We start from the raw sequence: 22,500 nt of genomic DNA, 5'->3' as shown, positions 1-22,500 counted from the left end.
TAATGCACTTTCTGGATTAGTTAATTTTTAGGAAAGTTACAGGAGTATCTAATGCAAACATTTACATTTATTAAGGGAAATAAAAAGGGGGGAGAAAAAAAACCATGAAGTTACCAAAATCATTACAGCCATTATTTGAACAGAACATTTCAACCCCACTGAATGCTTCCATCCTCTCAGCTGTGTCCTTCTGGTATCTTTTCCAGTCCTTTTTTCCAACTATGTATATACAGATACCACTGACCAACACAACAGTCGCTAAGTGCATTTCTTCTTTATGATTGCTTGCATTGCCCCAGAATTTTGTACTTGCCAAATAATGGCCTGCTTTCCCCAACTTTTTGCCTACTGTACAAGTTTTAGAAATCCTAATCTTCAGAGAAACTCATTATGTTAAAGGATGAGAAAAGAAAGGCGGAAAAACAATTTAAATGAGCTTGTATCTTCTGCTTAAACTCCAGGAAAGAAACTCAGAAATGCAATTTCCAAGTAAAGATAAAAGTCCCATGTTGTGTCTCTGTAAACCAGAAGCTGACACTTAGCAAGTTGTCCTGTCTGCTGATGGGAACAGTGTGGATGAATCTGGCCAGTCCACTTGTACTTCTCTTTCTGAAACCAGTAATAAAGTTTGAGAGGGGTTATTTTTAAAGCAGCTCTTAGAGTGTTCCAGCTCACTACTGTCAGCTTCAGATCTCAAATGCAATTTGATTTATAATTACATTTTAAAAACTAGCATTAAAATAACATTAGAGGGGTCATAATCTGAACTTTCTAATAGTTAGGCACGTAGCATACATTTAGAAATGGATCTCCAACAGGATTCATCTGGAACATATTCTGACTGGAATTCCTTCCTTCACCCGTTTCAGTACTCTGCTGGAGCTGGTGTGCCAAGAAGCCATGGTGGAGCCCTGTATTTCAGCGTTGTTTCAAATGTTAACGGGCTGAAATACACTGATGAACGTTTGTTAGTCAAACTCTTTTCTTGCATTATAGTCAGGCCCGTGTTTGTAAACGCCAATGGGTGAGAACATGCTGGAGAATCTGGAATTAGGCCTCTGCACTGAAAAGTTACATGTCACATCCCTTGCTCCATTGCGTCTGAAGCAACTTTAATTTTCTTGGCCTCTGTGGCACCGACTGATTCGAGGGCATTGACCCATTTGAGTAGTTCCCAGAGGTAGGTTATGCTTGTGCCAGCCAAAACACACGTACAGTGAAAAAGTGGTGCTCCCAACAACTGTCAATATTGTGTGTCAGCTGAGAACTACCTGTCCTCCCAGCCATGCAAACAACTCACACGGGCATTCAGGGAACTTCACGACTCTGTGCATGTAGCTGCAAGCCCAGCACCTCCTGAACACCAGAGGGGGTTCAGAGGAGGCACAGATTCCTTGCAAAATTTGCCTTGTTCTCCAAGTCCAACCTTCTGATAAGAAAACCTCCCAACTAGTCAGTTCTGCACTGATACCTAACTACAACTTCAGAGGCAAAAGGCAAACAGTTTCTGAACGCCAGTCTGAAGTAAATGAGCTGGTTAAAAAAAAAAAAAAACAAAAACAAAAACAAAAAAAAAAAAAAAAAAAAAAAAACACCAAAAAAAACCAACAACAACCACACAAAACCTGTGCCTTAGAACCAAGTTTGAAATTTTATAGGCTTTTACTCCACAATTTGTACTTGAGCCTTCTGTTATTTTTAAACAAATCTAATTTCTTACAGCTGTGAAATTTACATTTTAAGAGTGTCTAGTGGCCATGGGCATTAATTACTTTATTGTAATATTTTAATGAGTTTGGGGTTCAACTTTGAAAGAATCCTTCTGAATCCCTGCTTCCCCACAGAATTACACTAGAACCTGATTCAATCACAACTTCATACACCCCGATCCAAATCCTGATAGACTTGCACAGTATTTTCAGTTGCCTTATGAAGTCCCCAAACTTTAAAACTGGCTCCAAATTTTAAGACTTCTTACCAAACTAGCCCTTTCCTGAGTCAGAAGCAGAGCTAGGCTGTGAGAAAGTTTGTGTTTTAGAGATGAACTTCCTGGCTGAGGCTAATCTCAATAAAAACAGGTAGCAAAATGAACAATTCAGCTGCAACAGCTAACATTTGGGCCAATCTTGTTCTTATTGACACACAATGATGCAAATGCTTCCATCCTAGCATAAATGACATAAAAACTTTTAGGGTTAAAAAATCAACCTCCCCAAGGAGTATCTAAATTCACCAGGGCAGACTGAAAAAGCACTACTGGAAGATTTCCACCTTTGTAAAATAGCTGAAAAGCATTACAGTATCCATACTTCTGCCATGGTATTCCCTTTATGGATTTTGGTGGTTTGTGTCATCCTAAATTACTTCTTCTTCATCTGTGAGTGTGCATAAGTAGTGGTGGGAGATAAGTAAAATGAATCTGTTTTCTCAGGCAGTTTTCAGTCAGGACTTAGTGTCTGTCCTTGCACTGCTGCAGGTGCAAGTACTCATCTTGGGGACTGAGGCAGAAACCTTCACACCACCAAGGATCACTACAGTTTGAAATGAGGAGATAAACCTTCTTACAACACCTAGTGCACTTTAATTCCCTATGAATAAGCTAAAGAAGCAAATCTGAAACACACTGAACAGTGGGTTCAAGTACAAATACAGATAAATGCAGGAAAAGTGGGACTGACTGTGTTAGTTGACTGTGATAACAGCAAGAGGTTCATCAGTTGTCAAGTGCCACCATACACACTGCACCCACAGAGTCATGTTTGGAAATCTGACCATTTCTGTCCCCAACTCTCACCTCTCTTGGCTGGGGCAAATGCAGAATTGCAACTCCAATGAGCTACCCAGCTTTTTAAAAAGCATGTTTTTAAACCACTTACAATAAGAGCAACAGTTATTATTCAGTACATGCTTTTTATCAGATTGAAGATAAACTTTATTATAACTGGTGGAGATGGTATCAATGATTTGTGGTCTCTGTGAATTCTGTAATGAGAAATGGTAATCTGTCTTGGGGCAAACAATATTATTCTGTTTACTATGCAATTAGCAATATTAAGTCATGATTCTATAACTGATAGCTGAAAATAGGGGTGGTAAGAAGAAACTGGAAGCACTGGAAACTGTCACAGGACAAGTATCTGAGGACTATAAACTATTTACGGTGCTTTAGCTTGACATTCCCTCTTATCCTCCAAAAATCTTCCTCACTGCTCCAGAGATGTTCACTGTAAAAGTATCAAGATTGTAAGTGGTTTGGGGCAAAGCCAGAATCTCGCCTTGTTGCGAATACTGAACATACAGTACAGTGCAGGAATTTCATTTTCAGAAAAGCAGCAATAAAGTAGCAAAAAATTCGCCAAAAAAGAGTTTTACTTTGGAAAAGGTATGATAATGAACCAAAAAGAACAACAAAAAGAGGTGAGACCTAATCTCTGATTCCTGGCATATCTGGTGTACAATCAAGACAGAGTACTTTCCTGCACTTAATCTCTTCTTTAATTTTACAGACTGAGCCCCGTACCTTTGTGTGACCAAAACCCTGTACTTCTTGTTTACTCTTAGATCAGCCTTAAGCTACCACCATATGGAGCTGGGAACACCACAGACAGAGCAGAAACAGCCCTTAACTAATGGTCAGAGTAAATTGTGTTGGGAGTCAAGTGGGGCCACTCTCAAGTGGCTGGTTAAGAAAAGGGCTGACCTATAATGGAGCTTCTCTGCAAAACAATAATTTTTTACTTTATGTTATAAAGTACAGAACTGTAACTATGATCAATGACAGAAATCTCACAGCCTTTTCTAGTCTGTTCCTTAGCCATACACATGTAGTCCAGCCCTTTTGGCAAGGATTGTGAGGTTACCTCAACAGGAACTCAGAGTTGCAGCACAGACTTTCGTAGTGAACAGGCAAGACCTATAGAGTGCTGGGGTCTTTCCTGCTAAATTGATCTTAAAAAAAACCCAACAAACCAACTTATTACTCCCTTTAAACTAGCCCATTCCATTTGTAGCTCTCTGGAAACGCGATGCTCCATGGAGAGCTCCACTGCACCCAGCAGGCAAAAGCCACATTTAAGGCAGCATGACGCACCAGCGCTGTGCAACCGGGATGCTACAAGGAAGTGACTGCTTCTGGCAGCCTCACAGCCCCTCTCCTGCACCTCTTGCCCTTAAGGATCAGTGCCTTAAATTCCCATATACTACTGAATAACGTCTGGCTGATCCAGAAGATTACCAGCTTATTCCACCTTTGTTCTCTGCCTTCCTTTAGGATGAGCAATGAATGACACCACAGCAGGCATAACCCTCCAGCACAAAAGCTAACAAAGTCGTAGAATGTTTTAAGGAATGATTTAAAAGTTATAGAAGGGTATTCCTACATGGAATATCTATATAAAACCCATTGCTACATGGAAGGGCTCTCAAATTCACTTTACTTTCCCAAACAGTGCGAAGCAAAACCAGCAGCAAAACTCTGCAGGAGCAACCTCTTTAAAACTGATAAAAGTACAGACAGTTTTAATGAAGTGTGCACTAAAACTGAGGGTTTCCTTTGCACAAGATAACACTGAATCAGAGTTTCACAGCAATAAAACAAACACATAGTGTAAAAATAAATGGGAAGAAAAAAATGATAGGAGTATAAAACTTCATGTTCCTGTACATAATATGCCAGTGATTGGTGGAAGTTATGCACAAACTTCTCCTTTTTAAAGAACTACTGTTTTTAGGAAAAAAACACTCAATAATTAGTATTTACATTTATAGAGTTTAATTCCTTTTCCTGAGGAGGTCCTAGGTCTGGTCATTGTTCATCACTATTGTTCAAAATTTACTCCCAGATTAGGAACTTCTCCCACACTAATAAATAGACATAAATAATTTTCTTTAGAAAGCATTTTTTTTTCCTTTCAGTAATTAACCTACTTAAATGTTTTAATGGAACTACTGACGTACAATATCACAAAAGGTCCTCTGACCATAATATAAAGTGAGAGATGAGATTCCTAAAAACTTCTGTATGAAGGTGGTCTAGGATTTACAAAAACAGACAGCTCTAAAACTATCTTTAAAGGTCATAAATTAGGTACTCTCTTAAATGTAATTCAATCATTCACTGTTATAGGAGCTTGATTCTATTAGTTGTCCTATGCGTTTTACAAAACAGAACTCCATTAACATTATTCACTTATAGCTTCCCACTATAAGTGGATATTCTGCTCAACAGGCTTTAAATAGATTTTTTTTTCCCCCTGAAATTGCTATTAAGCATACTTTTACTCAAAGGGCAAAGTAGGCATAGGATTATGCTTGTACTTCATGCAAAGGATACATTTTCAGCAATCAGAACCACATTCCTATGAAGTAAAAATACTCTATATAAGCCGATTGTTTTTATCCCTCCTAACCTTGCTCAATAAGGACTCTATTCTGATCTTTTGAGTTACACACAAGTTTTCCAATTTGGCTGAATAAAGGTATCTTGTTGGGCAGCTTCATGAGCATATTCTGTGTCTTGAATTCTGACCTTGGCATGTTCAAGGTGGATCTCAATTATAAGATGCTGCTCAGAAGGGAAAAAATATTTTAATTTTTTTTAAAAATCAGGATTTATTTCACTTTCTTCAGTTAAAGAATACAGTATGGAACTCCTGCTTTTACATACCTTGCTTTACTGAACCACTGAAAATATAAACCTTGATAAAGTGACCGCAACACATATATAGCCACAAGATTTTCAGAGCAATTTACCTGGCCTGTAGTTACATTTCAGCCTCAGAGACATCTACGGTAGATCATTCATCTCTGATTTCATGTTGGTTTCACTGTGAATGATTTCATGCCCTCACCTCTCACAGTTTAGATTATTCTGAATGAGATTAAACACACAAGTGCACGTGGAGGAGCATCGTGCTGGGCCAAACCACATATCCCACAGCCAGTCTCAAGGGATTTTAGCCACCCTGTGATGCTGAGCTGCCTGCTGCAATAATCTGACACCCAAACAGACCCTGACCCACTGCAATGGTGTAGTTGCAACAGCACAATCTGTACATAAAGAATGTGTATGTCGAGAGCCAAATCCTCCGTCTGGTTACCATATCCTATGTTCATGTCTTACTGCTTAAAGCAGGACACATGGCAGAAATCCTACACTGTTGTTCTTCTCATTGGCCACGCCAATCCCAGATAATCAAGTCAGTCAGTCACCAGCAGATACTCTTTTCTCAGAGGAAAGGGTTGAATTTCATCTGACCACTGAACTTCAGCTTGCACTTGAGGTTCTAATTTTCTTCTGGTCTTAGCCCATTTCTGTCTTGCTCTGGCACACACTGCCCTAGTAAGTACATTTATTACCTCAGTAATTCCTCTGAGGGCTGTCTTACTTTCACTTTATATCTGGACTCACATAAGCATCTCCCCATTTTACAAGGAAACATTTATTAGCCTCTGATAGGAGCTTCCTGTTCCACCATGCTGAATGCCATTGTCTGTTATTCTTCAAAAGCAGGATAACAAGTTGCACACTCCTGGGCTGCTCTTGCTCATGGCCATGCAGCACAGGCACGGAGAAGGCACATCGAGTGGGATGACCAGGAATTCCAGATTATCTTCCTGTCCTGTTTGCAAACCTGTATTCAGCTGGCCACACACAGTCAATTTACACTGTGGTACCATTCACCAGATACCAGTGGCACTGGGTGACCCTGCAATTTCTAGGGTGCCCTATTCATGCTCTGTGTTCATGCCCTTGGGACCAGTGCAGGAAAGGACTGCACAAGTCTCCTTCACCCAAGGATTCCTCAACTATGAGGTTGATCTTATTACTTTGGGACACTTGAACAGTTGAGGGTAAGCCTATTATATCACAAAAACAGGGATTTCTGCTGTAATTCCTCCAGTTCAGAGCTAATTATCTTACTTGAGAACTGCTCATGGGTCTTTTACCCAGGTAGTTGCGGATCATCACTGCATATTCCTGTTTCTCCAGGTTCACCCTGCAAAAACTCCTCAGTGTAGCAACTGTTCATAAAACCACTACTGTCCAAAAACTGTCCAGTATTTCACAGTGTTTACACAGGAAACTTTGGCCATGATCGCCCCCAGCCACAGCACAGACAGATCTTCAGAGGAGGCAAAAAAGTATAATTGCTAGAAAATAAAATTGCATGGATTTACCCCAGCTGTAGATCTGGACCCACCCCGGGGACAAGAAAAAGATTTCAGTGCACAGAGTATTTTACTAGAAACCATGTGAAGTCTCTCATCCACATCAGCCTGCTATTTTTTACTTCTATGGAAGCAGACAACATTTGTATTCAGCTGCTCACTTATAAATAAAAAACATTTTTACATGGGTGGATTGGAGTGGTCTTGCCCCCCTCCCCTTCGGTTCCCATTATTTTATATATTACACACATGTTCTGTCAGCGAAGCTCACTTTGTTATCTGAAACATCTGTGGTACCCTGCTGTGGGGAAGGCCAACACTGCTGCTGCTGTTGCTGCCTGTCTTTATTAGCCACTGATTTGCTGATCTCGTCCTCCGACGGCGCGCGGGGCTCCGGTTCGCCTGCGCGACACCGGGGCTGCATGGCACAGCCAACGGGGTTCTGTGAACCAGCACAGAGGTCCTGTTGCTTCACAATATGGCAGTTACCACCTCCACGAAAATATGAAACCCAGGTTTCATGTGTGTGTTCATGCAAGCGCTGTTTTTTTACATTTCTAAAGCAACGTACGTGAATTTATCCGTGCAAGAAGGCACAGCCTCATCAGAATGAAAGGACCTCCCACCTGAGGCTCTCGGGCTGTTGGGCAGCCATAATATTTTCTTATTTATTTTGGCCAAGTGAAAAGTAGCCTGAATTGATCTCTTTTAGCCTTATTTTCAGGTACTTTTTACAATTATAGTCCTGACATACTTCCCAGTCCCATGAAACTCTCTGGGATCTATGGCTACTGTAAAGATTATTACCTAAGGTGTATAAGAAGTATGGATTTCTTATGGAGCCATGTCGAGATTTGAAAAGATAACACAGAGATGAAAAATCTGTCTACGTTTCTTAAATAATATTTTTAGAGATAAGATTCTCAGGTCACCTGATAGGAAGTGAGGCTGTTTCTATCTATTTTATACATTTACTTTCAGCAAACAATAGCACCTTGGTAAAATCAGCTTAACCATTTCCCCTCTGAAAAATCAAAACCCTCTTATCTTTATATGGTTTTCTTATGACACAGATCAGTGAAATATACATTCCATTTAAGAATTTGAGATATAGCTGTTAAACCACAAAATTTAACAACATTTAGGAGAAGATGCAAGAACTACTCACAAAAAATTCTCATGGACCAGATTTCCAGCTGATGGCATTCCTTTTATGGGTCTACTGTTTTAAGAAACTGCTCTCTAATACAAAGATGAGACAATAAGAAGTTAAAGGCACATCCTTTCCTTTTAAAAAAAAAATAGATTTATCGATGACATAAAAACCTGAGCGGAATTCTGAGTCCAATAGATAACCTCAAACCAGCTTTTTTGTAGGTTTTTGAGATCTTCCAAGGATTCTGAGCATGATAAAGAGAATAATTATTGTATGGAAACATCATGTGACTGCTGTCAGATCTTTTACATGCAAGTCAGTGTGCATATGTGGCCAATTCAAGATTCAAAATTGAAGACTGATGTGGAGATAATTATAAATGAAAATAAAACACAGCTTTTGAAAAAACACCCTGTTTTCTTTACAAAATAATTGATCACCTAACCCCAGTAGGAAGGTTCAAGAGTTACTATATAATGAAGTGCTAGTAGCAAGCAGATTGCTATATCTTTCAGGATCCAAGATCATGATGACAAGAATGGAGAGTCAAGAAAATAAATGCCACAAAGGCACCTCTCCCATCCTCATCCCCCTTTTGCTTGAAGCATTACTTACTTTCACATTTGCTTTATTTATATTACACAGCTCTAGTATCCCCAAAACAGCTAAATTCTGTGCAGAAACAGGAAGGATCTTTCTGTATTTCAATTCTGAACCTCATTTCCTATTCCCTGAAAATAACTGAGATGTGATAGCAGAATATCCCTGGTCTCCAAAACAATCTTCTGATTACCCAGCTAACAACCTGGTGTACAGCAGAACAACCTCCAGAACTGCTCCCTAGTCAATTCATCCTGTTTTACCTGTATTCAACCAGGCACTAATCTGATAGTCACAGACTGTCCTCCCTGCTCCAAGTACATCCTCAAAGAGGAAAAGGGGATGTGACACTGTTGCTACTGCCACCACTAGCTCAGGATTTTCTTAGAGAAGGTGTTTCAAATCATCTGGAGGCCAGTGAAGTCACAGATACTTTCCACCACCAGAGGAGTAGAAAGTACCTGAGCAACAGCAAGGATCTGGTCCTAAACTTACAAGATAGTTCTTATTTGGGGGAAAGTGAAAGGAAGGAACAAAATTAATGCATATGCATAAACAAGTCCAAAACTTGGAAGATGAACTGAAAAGACAATTATCTTTATAAATTTAAAAACTGCAAACAGATCCATGCAGGACAATTTTTCATCTGTCCAGATCCTTCTGCAGGACATATGCACAAGATAGAAAAAAAAAAGCTTCATTTAAAGAAATGCTAACTTGAAGCTAAGATATTTATGGTTGAGGGGGAAGGAAAAAAAAATAGTGCAGTGCTATGTTGGAATGGTAGTAATTTCTCTTTTACCCTTTGTGTATGTCACCGTCTATTGTTACGCAGTTTTTTAACATTCATCTGAATATTTCATCCATGCAAAAATTAGTCCCAGCATCTTTTTTTCTGAATAATGTTTGGCGGTCATTGCTTCACAACTGCAAACAATCCTCTGCTGCTATTGAGTGCTACAGTCAGGCTTGTTTCACGCTGGAGGTTAGAATCTGATCCTAAGTCCATTAAATCACAGAGTCTTTTTTAAAGTTTAATCTTGAGAGGATTTGAGTTGTAAACAAAGGACACTATACATGGGGAAAGAAACAACAGAAAACTATGAACTTATGACATTAATGCAACCTCAAGTTCAAATTTTGTGAGTGATTTAGCAAGAAAAATCTGAGCTTTCGGCAGCAGCGCACACGCCCTGGCATGTGGGCAAAGCTAAACTGAGCATTGATGCTCACATCCAAAACACACATATGGATCCCATTTCACTATAGACGTGATTCTTCATGTGCAAAACATGTGTCTGACTGGTTTTCTTTGGCTTTTTAAGATGTGTTTCTTTTTCTTTGGTGGGGGTAGGGAGAAGAGAAGTAAATAAATAATTTGTGTGGTATTTGAATATACACTGTCTATAAAGAGAACAGCCTGGGATTCAAGGGCAGGTAAAAATCCTGGACTTCAGCTAAAAGTACCAATTTCAGCAACCAACCAAATGCAGACAGAGAGAAACTTAGTCCACTATACAGCTTTAGCAACACGTTAATCTATCCCACTCTGTAATTGCTAGATAGGAAAGGGAAAAAGGGCTCCAGATGCTAATAACTTGCAAGTGGTAATTAGAGGAGTCCACATTACTGCTGCGAGACTCCCATCTTCCCTTGATTACTGGGAAGAAAATTTTGTCCAGTGGGTCTCCTTCTCACTTCGAAAACATGCAGCACTTCTGCCTTCCTAAGCTCCATCTCCTTCTCACCACACACATCAACAGGAGCTAGATTGGGCCTGGACAACTTTTTCTACCTTCCTTAAAACTGGAGGATGCTCTATTTCCCATAGAACATGCAGGAAAATATCCACAAGGTTATAAGGTGACCTAACAGAATAGTACCACAAGCCCAAACTTCTAGCTATACAAGATGAAAATTGCCTCCTGCAAACTCAGCCTGAGCATGACAGAGAACAAGAGAGTCTGCTTCTCTTGCTGTAAAGGGTAACAAATATCTTTAAAGGCTCCTTGAGCATTTATAATCTCTGGGATCACAGAGACAAAGTAAGTCTGGAAAGGGTCTCAACATTGCATGAGAAAGTAAAAGGAAAAATACACTTATCACGAAGAGGGAATGCATTTGTATTATTATATTGAAATAGCACAAGGCTACAATGACAGGCTATAAATTTTTCTCTTGGACTGTAACCAATATTTTCCATTTCAAGTAACAACAGTGTAAGAAAGAATGACTCAGAATTAATAGAAATTATGGACATAAATTGGTAGGTACTTAGGTGAAAGAGAACCTCAAATTCAGCTGTTGTTAAAGGAGAAAAGGTTAACTAGCCCTTTGAGCAACCCTTGGACCCATTTACACGGCTGACAAAGTGACCAAAAAGGTATGCTTAGACTTTTTTTACCTGTGATGCCCATCTTTCTAGTTCTCAGATTCACAGCCCAGAATGTTACTGTAAATTCTGGGCAGTGAAAAGCATCTTGCTTTTATCCTTGAAATTTAACATTAACCATAACACTAAACTTAATCTATGATTCCAAATAATAATAGCAGTGATAGTAACTGTGTGGTTCTGCAGTGATGAGAATTAAGTTACAGAAATTTCTCACTTCTACTTTTTCTGATTTGATTTGTCATTTCATTAAACAACCATGAATTATTGAATATTAATAATTTTAAATCAGTGATGTGTCATAAGATATACATTTCCAGACTATAAATATTTTTCTTAACCATTCTGTTGCTGTAAATGGCTGTTGAAACATCAGCTGCTCAGTTACAAAACAAACAAACAAACAAACCCCATCAAACAATCAAGGAAACCAGGACTGTTTGGTTTAGGAAACTAACAGGCAAGGAGCCTGTTAGCCAAAGCCAATGTACATTAGCAAAGCTGGGTCCACAAGATGAACAAGCTCTCCTCTGTTTTAAGACCCAATCCTACATTTGGTTGGTACATGTCAATCCACATGATCTTCTAACAGCTCCATCGAACCTCAGGAGATAAGTCCCAAAACTGAAACTAAAGCTTTTTTTTTTCCCCTACACAGACTTTTAAAAGGGAAGGACTGTGAATATTGTAAAAAAAAAAAATAAAATCAATGCAAAGTGTTTTAGCACAGGTGTTCCTGTTATTGTGCTACATTTGGAAAGCCCACACATCATTCAGCACACCTCCAATTCGCACACCCAGCTGCGTGAGGTGGTGGGCTATTGTTAGTTTACAGGTTTGCAATAAAAAGCATGAAGTAATATTGGCAGGCTCAGGAGCTTTTTTTTTTTCCCCCCCTTATGATGTCTCCCTGCATCTATTTATCTAGTTCTCCTTGCTTTGTTTCTGCTTTTATATTCAGCATATTCAAAAAAGGGTCAGAAGAGGTTTTAAAGATGTAATGCCACGCTCCAGCCTTTTGAACACTAAGAGAAAACCTCAAAAGGTTCACGCATAAAGGAACAAAGATATAAGGATAGCTTTGAACCTGAGGGGCTCTCTCACTGCAAGCAAGTGCATTGCCAGCATGTCACAGGTGTACACCACATGAGCAAGTGAAAAAATAAAATGCCTTTGTGAAGGGGTGTGATGCTGACGGGTCCGAGTCCAGAATGCATTAATCCCAGGGTGAACGCCTGCATCTGTTAGATATTTATGTAGTTCCTACTAGTAGTTTGTACAGATATCTGAGCAGGTGAACGTCAACAGCTTTGAAACCATATGTTAACGGGAGGCTGTGGGAGGGTAAGGCAAGGCCATCAGGCATTCGGGGTCTGACAGGGAGGGCAGACACCCACTGCCTTAACACGGCCCCGGTCAGGCGGCGCTCCGGGGCCCTGCCTCAGACTCCTGCTGCTTGAGCGGTGGGACACTGGGGCAAACGACTGAGTCTTCCTCTCTGTTTCCCCACCCTTGAACAAGAGATACTAAATGTGACCACACAATGCCAAATTTCTTTCATCTCTCTCTAATTTCTGCCTTTTTCTTGAGGGGGGGAGAAAAAAAAGCTGCTGACCTTAGTTTGTCGGAAGAAGACAGAGTCAAGATCTCTGTCTCCTGGTAGTTACAGGAACACACTACAGGAGAGGAAAACCAAGTCCTGTTCATTTGTCTGATTCAGAAATTTGTTTTCAGCTTGTTTTTGTATATTAACTCTGAGTTGCTCAGGAGTGGCATTCATTCATCTGAACTTGGGTCGTCCCATTTCCCAGGACAGCCTCCTGACCACCAGACTCCACTCCTGGTAGGTACATATAAGCACAGTTGAATCTAATATGTTTTCAGAAAGAAAAAAAAAAAATCAGTTTTAAGAAAAACAATGCCCTTCCCAAAAGTGACATTTTGCCTATAATGTTTACTTTCTCTTCTAAATATCCTCAGCAAGGAACTGAGAATTCATTCATCTTTGAATGAATTTATAAAACGTGCTGAGAGGTCTCTGGCTGAAATGTGTGAAATTTTTTTATGATTAACACAGAGCACTCAAATCCAAAAATTGTCAGTTTACACACCACTTTAACCTAGACCACTCAGTTTCTCCTGCCATACATGACTTTTAGGAAATTAAAGGAAAACTGTTTTCATATTAAATGTGAAGTTTCTAAAGGAGGTCTGCTAGGAAAATTTTCCTTCAAATTAATATTTTCTGTCAAAAGAAGAAAACAAATCTCTCAAATCCCCTCCACTTCAAACAGCCTAGCAACTACCTTGAACCCTCCATAGTTCAAGTTACTCTCAAAGGTAAGGGAATCAAAAACTAGCTTTGGAGCCCTATAAGATCCTATTGCTAGAGGAGTAATTCCACCTTTGAAAATCTTGGTGCGACTAAGTGAATTCATCAAGAGTTGCAATTTCCTTTTGTCCTCAATGGTCTGTGTTGGAGAAATACGCCTTCCTCACCTTTTGAAGTATGACAGCTTCACTGAAAACCTTTCAGGGAGGATCCATCCATAGGGTACGGGGTTCCTAAATTAGCATTGCCCAAACTCTGCTCCCAAACATTACTACTCCAACAGCTCCACCGTTGTTAAGTGCTTCTGAAAAAAATCTAATCACACCTTCTCATCCTTTTGTGCATCTACCTTTTACAATACCAGAACACACACTCTATAGTAGCCCTTTTCAATTTATTTCCCACATTCTTCCCTTCCCCAGAAGATATTATTCATACCTACTCCTTCACTGTGTAATTAACTTGTTCCAGTCTTTGGAAATGAAACATTCACTCCTGTTTTTGCCCCAACCCTCAACGCTTGAAGAGTCCCCAACCCTACGGGGTGGGGAAGGACACACCATAATTACTCTACACTTGATACTTGAATGAAAATAATCACACTTGTCCTTCATTATTTTGCTTTACCTTAGTGATGCACAGTTAATAAGGAAAGTGTATATTTAAAGCTGGTAGTCTACCAGAGACCCACCTTTGTTGTTTGAGGCCCCTTCAAATGCCCTGCAGGACTCCCAGCACCTGCTCTAATGTGGGCAAATCTAGATCTAGTGTTGTTCCATGGAACGAGAAGAGTCACAAATGACATCTCCACTGTGTATTAGAAAATATTAATTGAGATTTTTAATTTTGGGAGATGTGTGTTGCATGGCATCTGTAAAATATGCCCCAAACATTCTCAGGAGTACAGCTCAAAGAGTTTGATTAAAATTGAGTAAAATCAGTCTCTCATCCTTCTGTTTAAAAAATGAGAATTCATTTATTCAGCTTAATTCAAAGATTTATATATGATTAAAATTACTATAAGGTGTCTAGCTTTTCTGCAATAAACTGCAATGGCCATCAAAATATTGATAGTCATTGGTAAATTACTTCTGGTGTTTAATCAATGTTATTTTTTTATCATCCAATTTTTTCTTCAAGTCAGCTTCTAACACTAAACTACATTTCATCAAGGTTGGTAAAATGTTTAGAAAGGAACAGATGTCAGAATATGGGGATTGCCAATAACACTGATGGAAGCCAGTAATTTCTTTCCTGTCCAAAGGCAAAAGAATGAAGAATAATCTAGACTGTATACAATAATACAAGATTTACTACAACATTAATGGCTATAAAAAGTAAAAGTATACAAAAGCTATCTCCATTTTTTCAAGCCATCACTAAGGGCAGTGTTTTTCAATTTGAGACAATTTTTACAGGAAAACGAAAGGTCTGTCTATTCTTAAGCCTTTAAATATCCATAAAATACAGATGAAGACACAGACTAGCATTAGTTGCTTCCAAATATACTTGTATATTAGTCTATTGTGCAAGTTAATAATTTTGCCAAATCTCAAAAAATGTGGATGCAATCTTTCCTTTAAGAAAGCGGCTCAGCTTGTTATTTACAGATTGTAACATTTACATAAGAGTTTGGTTTAACAAGAGATATAAATATAGATAAAACCCTTAGGACTTCATTCTTTAAACTGCCCTCTAAAAATCTGCCCTACAATTTGCACACTGAATTTTGTGCAGACTATTCTTGGAAGCCTTTTGTGAATTAGGGAGAACTGACTCGAAACAGGGGCTGGTTAATCACAATTTTGCAAATTGTACGTAGCAATCATCCTCACATTGTGAAATTCAGATCTATAAAATGCTGATGTTTTAAAGCTGAAAAAAATAAATAAGCTAAGTAGGACTACTTTGCTAAGGAAACTAAAAAAAAAAAAAAAAAAGAGTATAAGACCCCTTGCAAAGAAATCCTTAAAAGAAAAATAATTAGAATAAGAAAAGTGGCATCATAAGTTAAGTGCATCTCCATTCTAGATCTCAAAGGTAAGCCCTGCCTGGAAAAATATTTTACTACCAGACTGTTCCTGCCCTAGTCTCATGTCAACATTCACCTGAATACACCAAATTCCTGCACTTCCAAGAATAAACCTGTGGGAGGTTTACTATTTTAGAGGGCTTCTGTATATTCATCTACAACCTGGGCGAGCCCTCCAGTTGAGGAGTGACTGGTGAAACTTCCCCCTTCCCCGTGTCTATCACTGTCTGTCATCTGCACAGCCAGTCAGAGCTGCTCTGATTACAGAGCAGGGCTGGCACTTGAGCATCAACTGCAGCCACATGGACACGACACATTATGATGCATGTTGAATGCAGACACTTGACAATAATAGCTGGCAACTAAATAGTTTGAGGGAGAAGGAGCAGAATTTATGTGGAAAGGATGATGCCTCAAAGAAGACGTTTTCTGTTTTGCTCTAAGCTGCAGCTAATGTAACTCCATCAGCAGTTAGAACAAAGCTGGGTCAAAATTCTTCTTTTCCACGCAGGTTTTGCAACTCCTAATATTTACTATAAATGAAGGTCTCTTTCTATTTATTTTCCCTTATCTGTTACAGAAGGACCTTGCCAAACTGCCTGTTTTGAGCGTACAAGGATATGCTGAAATTCATGCAAAATACTTTCTGTTACCAATATCATTATAATGACAAGAACTTTCCATTGGGGTTCAGCCGTGACACAGTGTGTGTTGGTCGCCTTCCTGCCATTCCAAGCCCCTTCACTATGGACACAAGTCACAAACAGTGGAAACTCTGTTTTCCTGATGTTGATCCTCCCCAAAGGTCAGGTTTCTTACCTCAAACATTCCAGCAGTTGCTTAGACTGCAGTTCAGGAATTTTGTGTAACATTGCTTCTAGAAAGCAAATATTTATATTAGTAAATATCATTAAAGTATTGCTGTTACACAGGTATTCTCATTAGCAAACTGCTAAATAGCAGAAAGAGAACTTTAAAGTAAATGGATAGAAACATACTATATTTGTATAATAAACAAACTTTACCATCTTACTTTACCATGCTAAGTGTTTTATCAAACATGAAGCCCAGATATTAAATATTTTTATGGGAATTAATGTTTTTAGAATTACTGCAAATTCAGAATTCATGCCTTTGCTACAGAGGGCAGGCAGAGGCAGAAAACCCTACAAGGAACAGAACAAATCAGCATTACCAGGATTTTATAAAAGTAGTGATCAGGGGAAAAAAAAAAAAAAAGGAAAAAGGAAAACAAAGGACCCACAGGAACCTTACAGGGGGATGAAATAAGGACATTCCCCTTGAATGGGAGAGGCTTACATTCATTCCTGGCTCTGAATAAGGTAGATCAGGTATTTAGCTTCACATATGACAAGTGAATATCCTGAGCATTGGGCTTGCTTATCCTCATAGAGCACATTCACTCACCCACTCCTACTGGAGTTCACTCTTTTGCTGTCCTTTTCCCTTTTTTAATTGGAGAAAGCATTTAACCTACAGCTTCATCAGCACAAGTGAATGTCAAAAGGAAAAGAGTTCAGGAATCTCTCTCAAAGTATAGATTATTAATTGAAACAGCTTGAAAAATTTTGGCCAATGAAACAAAACGGTTTAATGCCTGGAATTTGTAAGGGATGCAAAGAAAATTCTCCCCTCTCAGTTCCACTGCACAACTCAGGTTGGAAAGAAGATCTAGAGAGGTAAAGCTGAGCTTCTTCCTTTTTTTCCTCTGCTCCAAGGCCTAGGTAAAGACTAGGCCAGGAAAAGATTCTGTGTCTTATTAACTCAAAATTGGCATATTTTTTAAAGCCCTAACAGAGGATCTCTCTTGGGATAAAGGAACACAGGAACACTGAAAGCAAAGAAGGCCTGTAAGTGGGAAGAAGTCTTTCAGGGACAAAAAGTTCCCAGAAAAACTTTGGAAGATTCTTGTTTGCTATTTTGAAGACAACCTGCCTGTGAGTCCAGATGTACTCATTCAGACTTTCAAGCACACATTTCAATGTGCTCTGAGTTTAAATGCAGGATGGTAAATGAGCCATTCATCATACACAAAATCATCTTAAATATCACCTAAGCCATTTCACTTACTTGAGAAATGTTGGCAGCACTGAACTTGCAAATACTGTATATTTCAGAGGTAAAATGCCCAAGACTAGATTTTTTTAAAACTAATTTAACATAATGAAGCCAAACAAATGATTTATTCTTTGTTTGTTACATTCACTTATGCTGATAATTAGGCAAATGCTTTGCATCTATGTTTTTGTTACCTTCCTGAGCACCTCTACTGGAAGATTTTATTCTTCCTACAGCCCAGCTTTTTTTTCATTATCTGAGAGCATCATATTTTCTATTTGTTATCGTGTTTTAGGCAAAGATGTTTCAGAAGCATAAAATTAATACGGATTCAAAATTCCCAGCAATTTAAAAAAATAGTTATGTATCTAAGAAGCCATAGGAGACTCCAGCACTGGGTGATTCACAATCCCAATGCACTGGGATTTTCATTAGCTTTCAGCATTGCCTCCAAGACAGCAGCAGCCAGTGCAGGTAGGGCACAGTGCAGGTAACCAAAGCACAGCAGCTCAGCAGTAATTGATTGTGGGTGTTGACCCAGACATTAGGATGTTTACTGTCTGCACAGGACTCCTTCACTTTGTGAAAAGCTTTACAAAACTGAACCAGCTCACAGCGTGTCAGCCTTCGGATGGATACATCAAGCACTGTCTCTCAGCATTTCTTTACTGCTTGAGAAGATTTGACCTCGTGGCTCTAACAAATCACACAGACTGCCTGGACAGCACAAAGCAACATTCCTTCACACAAGTCCAGAGGCTTTCAGGGCAATGTGAGGGATCTACTTGACAAAACTGTAAGCAATTGCTCAGGAGCACAGCAGAACGTTGCTTTAAAGTCCACTATAATTTTATTATTATTGCTGCTACTACTTAACAGGAGTACTTTGAAATTACTGAAGTTGCCTGCTCAAAGCCAAACTCTTGCCAGATGCTGCTGCCCACAGTCCAGTCTGAGAGCAGCAGAACTTTCTGATGCTGCCTCTGAAGGGGAAGGGATACAGACCTTGATTCCATGAGCCAGAGAGACTCAGAGATACTACTGAAAAACAAAATACTCAAATCCTCAGGAAAAAAAAAAAATTAAAAATCTACAAATCAGTGTCAGGATATTTTAAATTATCCCATAATTCCCAAAAGAAAAAAAAGCTTGAAAATGTGTCTCTTTGAAGAACCTTCTAATTTTTATTTTTTTTTTTTGCTACATCCACATGGGTGAGAGATCCTACCCTTAAAGATACTATATTATAGAATACTATAAGTATACCCAGAGGGACTAGGCCTCATGAAGCCACGTTGAAAAGTTTAAGGAAAGTAAACTTCAGTTTAGAACAATAAAAATAACACTTATTCACAAAACTAACAAATATCATGTAATAGGTGATCATGAGTTTCAAACTTTAAAAAGCAGTAATATTTTAAAATAATATACAGGGAAGTGTAGTGAGACCAACCAAATTTGTTTTCTCCACTGTGCTTCTCATGGCCCAGTGTCTCTGGCATCTCAAACTTGTTGTTTGAAGCCTTTGCCTGCCTTGGATGAACAGGGGGTGCTGATCCCCACCAACTGCAGCTGTGCTAACTCGTGTCATTTTGAACTTCCTTTGAATAACTCCCCCTGTTTACCAATATCTTTAGGAAGTTCAAATCTAAAATCTCTGGGGCTAGAAATATACAACACGAAATGTGTGCTGCATAAGAAAATTTGAGTAGACACTCACAATTTACTTAGTTCCCTTTGAGGGGAATGAGAAAGATGCACAGTACTTTCATTATCTGTCCTTAAGTGTTTTTTGTCAAATTTTGACTCTGCCACCATTCTTCAGTGACAGACATTAGGTATGACATTTTTTGACACAATGTCAATAGTGACATCAGTAATATCTGACACAAGGCACATTGGGGTTATTTAACACAGACAATTGGATAGCTCAGGGCACTGGAGATCCAATGCATAAAGAGTTTTACCTCCAAGTCACCAGTGAATATCTAGCCCAATGTTTTCTAGCTGCTACCAACTGATGGCTCCTCGGAGTCTTATACAGGAGGAGTTGGGTGTATTGAACAGATGTCCAGAAAACAAAAATCAACACAATAAATTACATTAATCTGTGCCCTATGTTGAAACACCATGGAATGAATAGCCAGTGACAAAGCTATTCTTCTACTGCTATCTGTAATTCCTTTTAAAAATGGTTGAATCCCAAAGGAGATATGGGAGGATCAAATGAGTCAGAGAGCACTACAGCTCTAGGTTCCTGAATAAGATTTCTGTCTCAACAGCTTTCAGTCCCAAGGCTTTCATAAACAGTCAAATATACTTATGGGAAAATACAAATGTGAAATGTTACTTTCAATGATGTGTTTTTCAAATATTTCACAATTGGCTAATATACAGGACTCACAAATGCTGAACAGAAACAAAATGAATTACATATATGATCATTCTAGAATTTCCTAGAGTGTCACAGTCCTGATTAAACAAAGTACTTCTACCTACATCCAGTACAGCACTCAGAGCAGAGTCTTGCAATATCTATTAGGCATCTGGCTGAGCTCCTGAGTCCTGCATTTGGCCCCAAGATCCATTACTCAAAACCTGGAAGCTCTGGATGTGAGCAGAAAGAGGCCTTAAATCTGGGTACATATGAAACTACCTGGACTTACAAGGACAGTCACCCTGTGTGAGGTGCTTGGAGAATTTTATATTACTAAGCACTGCTCCCAAGGATTTAAAAATGTAAATTTCAACAAGTCTTTGTGTGGTGTGTGAATCCTCGTTTGAAGCAGATATTTTCATTTTTATCTTATTTTAAGGTTATGCTTATGTTCAAACAGGTTCAGCACCTGCAACTTCACGTGAAGAGAACTTCTGTAAGGAACAAGGTAATTTTTTTAAAAAGTTCAGAGCTAAGTGCTTTACTTATAGACTTTTTTTTAAAATAAGTAAAGCTACCAAATCAGAGTTAACCCATGAGCAAAATGTGCTCCTTTTTTTCCTATTTTATATTAAAAGATGATTCACATTAACCTGTTTATCACAGGAAGCCATGAATATGACCATATGACTGCAGAATGATGTTCAATCAATAGTCAGAACCAACAGCTGGGCTACCTACAGATTCCCTGGAACACTTTTTTAATTCATATTAAATAAGGCTATTCTAACCCACCCAAACAGATTCCTCTATTGTTCTACAAATTGTGGCTTCTCTAAAAAAAAAAAAACCATCCTAGCTGAGAAAATCAAAATATATGAAATATATTTGCTGTCACTTAAGAAATTATCCAAATTATCCCACATTGTTACATATGATAGAAAAAGAGGCAAAGCACATTTTGTTAATCATGTGTTTGGAGCCTCTGTTATACTGCAACTTCTCAAACAAGCTAAATTTTTTAAAATGTAAGAACAATATGTATTTTACTGCAACAAAAAAGGGTTTCTGGAGCCAACTGTTGATCTGAACCACTGAGGAAGCTCACAGTACTCCACTCTCACAAAGTAAGGAAAATGAATTCTCATGAAACTTCACAGACACCATTCCATGATGCTTTGCCACCTCTCAAAGTCAGAAGGGTCGTACTTTCACACATGGGCATAAACATCTGGTGTTTTCCCAGCCTCTCTCCCACAATGCAAGTAGTCCAGTGCTGATCCACAGCTCTCACCAGTCTCAGAGTTCAAAACTTCCCCTCTACAAAGCACAAAAATTGCTGGACACTAATACAGCCTCTTTCTATCGTATTATTTACAAGAGCAGGTATGTGATCAAGTCTTATTTTGCCAAAAGCTTTACATCACAAGATATATTGCATGCTTCTGGGCCCAGATTTTCAGAGAAGCATTGTTCTAGGCACACATAAACACTCTCATGAGAGGGATGAGTTTATGATATAATTCCAGTGTGAGCAGCCACTACATGTCTGTCAATCTGTCTTTATCCCAGTAAAAGTACCCACTTCCCAGTGGTTGGACAACCCACACTTATTAGTGGACACCCATCCTTTACACAGAACTAACCTAATACCATTTTTCCTTTCCATGGTGAGTGCTATCACAGCCTCATTGCTGGGTGGGAACATTCAGACTAGTCACTTACCATTTTACATCTCAACCATTCACTCCTTTAGAAGTTTAATAGTAAAATACAAAAGGAAGCTCACTGATCACTGCAACGTAATAGTAAATTCATAGAAATTGTTCCAGTGCAGAATTTATGCCTAACATCAACTGAGACTGTGCATTCTCCTCAGCTTAGTGGTGCTGGTTTTAAGGTCAGAATTTAGAGCTTTGCTAGTCACAGCTTTACAAATCCCAATGCACAGACTACTACAGATGGGCTGCAATCCAACCCCAGCTTGCAGTCTCAAGCTTTGTAAAAAGCTAAATCTTAGAGAGAGGATTTAATGAAATTTGTGCTGTTAACAGGCTGAACAAGAGCCCTGAAGCCACACTCTCATGAACTTTAGTTGGGATGGTTTTAAAATTCAGATTTTCAAAATCCAGCCTCAGCCCTTGTGACTTTGTTTTGCTGTTTAGCCCTTTTCTCATCCCCATGCCTCTTCTGAGCAACATCATTTCTAGGGCCCGTACCAGTGGCAGGAGCACACAGTAAGGCCACAGACTAAAAAGGCAGGTGTGACTGACACAATAAACCCTAATGGCCTCTTCAAAACTGTTAAAGAACTTTTAATTCATAGATCACTTGCCCAATAGCCTGCAATGGCTCCTCTGGA

At 39.0% G+C, this 22,500-nt stretch overlaps 1 protein-coding gene across 11 annotated transcripts in view; it reads right to left on the bottom strand.

The window, feature by feature from the left end:
* ZNF536 (zinc finger protein 536) overlaps positions 1–22,500 on the bottom strand; it is a 347,275-nt gene that overhangs the window by 246,345 nt on the left and 78,430 nt on the right. The gene's annotated exons all lie outside the window — the stretch shown is intronic.

The sequence above is a fragment of the Pseudopipra pipra genome, chromosome 14 (genome assembly GCF_036250125.1).
Source record: "Pseudopipra pipra isolate bDixPip1 chromosome 14, bDixPip1.hap1, whole genome shotgun sequence".
Lineage (NCBI taxonomy): Eukaryota > Metazoa > Chordata > Aves > Passeriformes > Pipridae > Pseudopipra > Pseudopipra pipra.
The sequence above is the reverse complement of the archived record's forward strand: the minus strand, read 5'-3'. Positions and strand labels throughout refer to the sequence as shown.